We start from the raw sequence: 6,579 nt of genomic DNA on the forward strand, positions 1-6,579 counted from the left end.
GCAAATTTGCAGATGACACAAAGCTGGGTGGCAGTGTGAACTGTGAGGAAGATACTATGAGGTTGCAGGGTGACTTGGACAGGTTGTGTGAGTGGGCGGATGCATGCCAGATGCAGTTTAATGTGGATAAGTGTGAGGTTATCCACTTTGGTGGTAAGAACAGGAAGGCAGATTATTATCTGAATGGTGTCAAGTTAGGAAAAGGGGACGTACAACGAGATCTGGGTGTCCTAGTGCATCAGTCACTGAAAGGAAGCATGCAGGTACAGCAGGCAGTGAAGAAAGCCAATGGAATGTTGGCCTTCATAACAAGAGGAGTTGAGTATAGGAGCAAAGAGGTCCTTCTGCAGTTGTACAGGGCCCTGGTGAGACTGCACCTGGAGTACTGTGTGCAGTTTTGGTCTCCAAATTTGAGGAAGTATATTCTTGCTATTGAGGGCGTGCAGCGTAGGTTTACTAGGTTAATTCCCGGAATGGCGGGACTGTCGTATGTTGAAAGACTGGAGCGACTAGGCTTGTATACGCTGGAATTTAGAAGGATGAGAGGGGATCTTATTGAAACATATAAGATTATTAAGGGGTTGGGCACGTTAGAGGCATGAAACATGTTCCCACTGTTGGGGGAGTCCAGAACCAGGGGCCACAGTTTAAGAATAAGGGGTAGGCCATTTAGAACTGAGATGAGGAAAAACGTTTTTCAGTCAGAGAGTTGTAAATCTGTGGAATTCTCTGCCTCAGAAGGCAGTGGAGGCCAGTTCGTTGGATGCTTTCAAGAGAGAGCTAGATAGAGCTCTTAAGGATAGCGGAGTCAGGGGGTATGGGGAGAAGGCAGGAACGGGGTACTGATTGAGAATGATAGGGTGGATAGGGTGGCACGGTGGCGCAGTGGTAGAGTTGCTGCCTCGCAGCGCCAGAGACCCGGGTTCGATCCCGACTACGGGTGCTGTCTGTACGGAGTTTGTACGTTCTCCCCGTGACCTGTGTGACGTACAGGTTGTAGGTTAATTTGGCTTCAGTAAATATTGTAAATTGTCCCCTGCGTGTTAGGATAGTGTTAGTGTGCGGGGATCGCTGGGCGGCGCGGACCCGGTGGGACGAGATCAAGATCAAGATCAAGATCAAGATAGCTCTATTTGTCATCCAATATTGGACGAAATTTCCGTCACCCACAGTCCAACAATAAAAGCATTAAATAGGCATTCAAATTACACAACCCCAAAACCCCCAAAACACAGTCCAACAATAAAAGCATTAAATAGGCATTAAAATTACCCAACCCCAAAAACACACAAAAAAAGAAACATCCATCAAAGAAACATCCATCACAGTGAGTCTCCTCCAGTCCTCTCCTCACTGATGGAAGGCCACAATGTCTTTCCCTTCTCCTGCTGTCCTCGCCCGCAGTCAGGCTGTTGTGGTTGCAGGCTGCACCGGACGGTCCACAGCGGGCCGAGCCTAAGGCGCGTCGCGTCCCAGCCGCTCCCGCAGCCTCCGAAAACGGCCGGCTCCGCCGATGATAAGTCCGATCCGGGGCGGGCGAACACGCTGCTGCTGCCGCTGTTGCTGCACGTCGGAGCGGTCGTGGCTCCCGACATTGAAGCCCCCGCCCAGCAGAGAAATATCCCGCGGCATATCTTAGGCCGCGCCGGACGGTGAAATGTCCGCGACCCAAGCCCCGCGATCCGGGGCGGGCGAACACGCTGCCGCTGCCGGAGCTCCCGATGTCGGCATCCACGCGGCCCAAGCCTAAGGCGAGTCGCAGCTGCTCCCGCAGCCTCCGAAGACGGCCGGCTCCGGTGGTGGTAAGTCCGATCCGCGAGCTCTGCGAACCGGAGCCCTGGAGGCCGCCAGCTCCAGGAGTTGGGCCGATGGTAGGCCGCAGATGGAACGGAGACACGGCCCAGAACACAAAGGTCGGGTCTCCGTTCGGAAGGGATACATATTTACATATTTACAATGTTACAGTTCCCCCCCTCCCCCCCACATACACACATAGTACACAAACACAAAAACACCACATCACAACTACAATTAAGACAAAAAAAAACAACAAAAACACAAGACAAATGGACCGCAGGTGTAGCCGCAGCTGCTAGGGCAGCGCCGCCAACAGGGGCCTGTTTCAGCGCTGTATCTCTAAACTAAACTAAAGTAAAAACAACATTTAAGAGCCATTTGGACAAGATCACGGTAGGAATAGTTTAGAGAAATATGGGCCAAATGCAAGCTGGTGGGACTGGTGCATGGGCAAGTTCTGCATGATTTTTATTTTGTATGAATTTTAAAATTTGGTTTTAAATCTGAATAGGTTTTTTTTGTGTGAATAAAGATTATTCATGAGATTAAGAAGTTTTGCACTTGATCAGTTGTGTGAAGTGAGTGTTAATGGTAAGTGCCCATAACAATAGACAATAGGTGCAGGAGTAGGCCATTCGGCCTTTCGAGCCAGCACCTCCATTCACTGTGATCATGGCTGATCATTCTCAATCAGTACCCTGTTCCTGCCTTCTCCCCATACCCCCTGACTCCGTCCGCTATCATTAAGAGCTCTATCTAGCTCTCTCTTGAAAGCATCCAGAGAACTGGTCTCCACTGCCTTCAGAGGCAGAGAATTCCACAGATTCACAACTCTCTGGCTGAAAAGGTTTTTCCTCATCTCCGTTCTAAATGGCCTCCCCCTTATTCTTAAACTGTGGCCCCTGGTTCTGGACTCCCCCAACATTGCGAACATGTTTCCTGCCTCCAGCGTAACCACACTGAAGACCACACCCTACACCTTCATTAACCTGCATACTTGCAAGCTTTGAGCTGGTTTTAATTCATGGATTTGTTTTCAAATGTATGTGCTTTTGATCGGAGAACAATTGGTTTTGAGTAAGGTCATTCGGCCGTTTGGTGATGTTGCAGGAGCAGAATTAGTTTACTCCGCCATTCAATCATAGAAACATAGAAAATCAGTACCCCGTTCCTGCTTTCTCCCCATATCCCTTGATTCCGTTAGGCCGAAGAGCTAAATCTGACTCTCTTGAAAACATCCAGTGAATCGGCCTCCACTGACTTCTGTGGCAGAGAATTCCACAGATTCACAACTCTCTGGGTGAAAAAAATGGCTGATCTATCTCTCCCTCCTAACCCCATTCTCTTGCCTTCTCCCCATAACCTCTGACACCCGTACTAATCAAGAATTTATCTATCTCCGCCTTAAAAATATCCACTGACTTGGCCTCCACAGCCGTTTGTGGCAATGAATTCCACAGATTCACCACCCTCTGACTAAAGAAATTTCTCCTCATCTCCTTCCTAAAGGAACGTCCTTTAATCCTGAGGCTGTGACCTCTAGTTCTAGACTCTCCCACCAGTGGAAACATCCTGTCCACATCCGCTCTATCCAGGCCTTTCACTATTCGGTGAGTTTCAATGAGGTCCCCCCCCCCCCCCATTCTTCTAAACTCCAGCGAGTACAGGCCCAGTGTCGACAAAGTAGGAGGCCAGTTCCACACAGCAGCAACCAACTGCTGCCAAGCAACAGGCACAGTGGCACAGCGGGTAGAGCTGCCACCTCACAGTGCCAGAGACCAGGGTTCCATCCTGACCTCGTCTGTGTGGAATTTGCCCGTTCTCTCTGCGGTCATTTGCGCGTTTCCCTCGGGTGCGTTCCGGTTCCCTCCCACACTCCAAAGACCTGTGGGGCTTGTAGGTTAATCGGCCCTCTGTAAATCGCACCTGGTGTGCAGGGACTGGACGAGAAAGTGGGAAACACAGAACTAGTGTGGACGGGGGTCAAAAGAGAGTTAGATGGAGCTCTTCGGCCTAGCGGAATCAAGGGGTATGGGGAGAAGGCAGGAACGGGGTAATGATTGTGGATGGTCAGCCGTGATCACAATGAATGGCGGCGCTGTCTCGAGGGGCCGAATGGCCTCCTCCTGCACCTATTGTCTATTTATCTATGTATGTGATCGATGGTCGACGTGGACTGGGGGGGCCAAGGGGCCTGTTTCCATAGATAGACACAACATGGTGGAGTAACCGTGGATCAGGCAGCATAATAGCTGATGTTTTGGGTAGGAAACCCTTCTTCAGGCTGGACAAAAGCAATCTGAAGAAGGGTTCTGACCTGAAACGTCACCCATTCCATCTCTCCGGAGATGCTGCCTGACCCGCTGGGCTACTCCAACATTCTGTGTCTATCTTCGGTATAAACCAGCATCTGCAGTTCGGCGGCACGGTGGCGCAGCGGTAGAGTTGCTGCCTTACAGCGAATGCAGCGCCAGTGACTCAGGTTCGATCCTGTCTACGGGCGCTGCCTGTACGGAGGTTGTACGTTCTCCCCGTGACCTGCGTGGGTTTTCTCCGAGATCTTCGGTTTCCTCCCACACTCCAAAGACGTACAGGTATGTAGGTTAATTGGCTGGGTGTAGGATAGTGTTAGTGTGCGTGGATCGCTGGGCGGCGTGGACCCGGTGGGCCGAAGGGCCTGTTTCTGCGCTGTATCTCTAAATCTAAAAAATCTAAAATCTTCCTACATAAGGGGCCATTTTCCATGCTGTATTACTAAAAGTAAAACTAAAGACATTTTTCCGTAAGAATTTCCATTGGGACTGAAGGCTGGCATTAGAGAGAGGGTTCGATCCTGACTACGGGCGCTGTCTATACGGAGTTTGTACGTTCTTCCCGTGACCTCCATGGGTTTTCTCCGGGTGTTCCGGTTTCCACCCACGCTCAAATGACGTGCAGGTTTGTAGGTTAATTGGCTTCAAAATTGGCTGTAAAATTGTCCCTAGTGTATGTAGGATAGTGCTTGTGTACGGGACGATTACTGGTTGGCATGGACCTGGCGGGCATATCATATCATATCATATATATACAGCCGGAAACAGGCCTTTTCGGCCCTCCAAGTCCGTGCCGCCCAGTGATCCCCGTACATTAACACTATCCTACACCCACTAGGGACAATTTTTTACATTTACCCAGCCAATTAACCTACATACCTGTACGTCTTTGGAGTGTGGGAGGAAACCGAAGATCTCGGAGAAAACCCACGCAGGTCACGGGGAGAACGTACAAACTCCTTACAGTGCAGCACCCGTAGTCAGGATCGAACCTGAGTCTCCGGCGCTGCATTCGCTGTAAAGCAGCAACTCTACCGCTGCGCTACCGTGCAGCGGTAAAGTCTAAAGTCTCAAATCTATCCGGTGGTGCATGCTATTTTATCTTCTGCCCAACAGGAGAGAGGAGAGGAGGAGGTGACTGGGGTGAAAATGGTCTTTGATTATGTTGCTTGCTTTGCAAGTTGTGCATCAACTTCTACATCTTATACTTCTTCTTCTTCTTGCGTATGGCGTGCACAGCCTAAAGTTGTAGGCCAAGGGTAGACATCCAGGCCAGGGCAGCAGCAGTTGCTGGGTGGATAGCCTTGATGCCACCTGGGAAAAGCCTCAGTGAGCAGTCATTCAAGAAGTGTGGGATGGTCTGGTCTGGATATCCGCAGTGGCAAGCAGGGCTGTCTGCCATCGACCACGTGTGCAGGTGATGGGCTGTTCTTGCATGGAGGGTGCGGATCCTGTTCAGGGTTAGCCATTGCTTGCGATGGTGGTCAAATCCCGCTGGTTTCACTGTGGGGTCTGTAATCACCTCTCTGTTGTTGGTGTTGGCTTCTATACGAAGCACAACTTCTATGAGAAGCACAAGTGCAATCAGTGATAACAATATTGGCCGTTTCACAGATTCCCTGGTTCTACCCGTACATGGACATTTGAAGTTCTCCTTTAGACTTAGAAACACACAGAAACATAGAAAATAGGTGCTGGAGGGATATCGAGGGATATGGGGAGAAGGCAGGCACGGGTTACTGATTGTGGATGATCAGCCATGATCATATTGAATGGCGGTGCAGGCTCGAAGGGCCGAATGGCCTACTCCTGCACCTATTTTCTATGTTTTCTATGTTTCTAGGAGGAGGCCATTTGGCCCTACGAGCCAGCACCGCCATTCATTGTGTTCGTGGCTGATCATCCACAATCAGTAACCCGTGCCTGCCTTCTTCCCATATCCCTCGATTCCACTAGCCCCCAGAGCTCCATCTGACTCTCTTAAATTCATCCAGTGATTTGGCCTCCACTGCCCTCTGTGGCAGAGAATTCCACAAATTCACAACTCTCTGGGTGAGAAGAGCTAAAATTGGCATGTCGCAAATGTAATGCGACGGTGGTTTTGGGAGATTTCAACATGCAGGTAGACTGGGAAAATTAGGTTGGTAATGGACCCCAGGAAAGGGAGTTTGTGGAGTGCCTCCGAGATGGATTCTTAGAACAGCTTGTACTGGAGCCTACCAGGGAGAAGGCAATTCTGGATTTAGTGTTGTGTAATGAACCGGATTTGATAGGGGGACTCAAGGTAAATGAGCCATTAGGAGGCAGTGATCACAATATGATATGTTTTAATCTACAAATTGAGAGGGAGAAGGGAAAATCGGAAGTGTCAGTATTACAGTATAGCAAAGGGGATTGCAGAGGCATGAGGCAGGAGCTGGCCAGATTTGACTGGAAAGAGGCCCTAGCAGGGCAGATGGTGGAACAGCAA

This window comes from Rhinoraja longicauda, chromosome 12 (assembly GCF_053455715.1).
Source record: "Rhinoraja longicauda isolate Sanriku21f chromosome 12, sRhiLon1.1, whole genome shotgun sequence".
Lineage (NCBI taxonomy): Eukaryota > Metazoa > Chordata > Chondrichthyes > Rajiformes > Arhynchobatidae > Rhinoraja > Rhinoraja longicauda.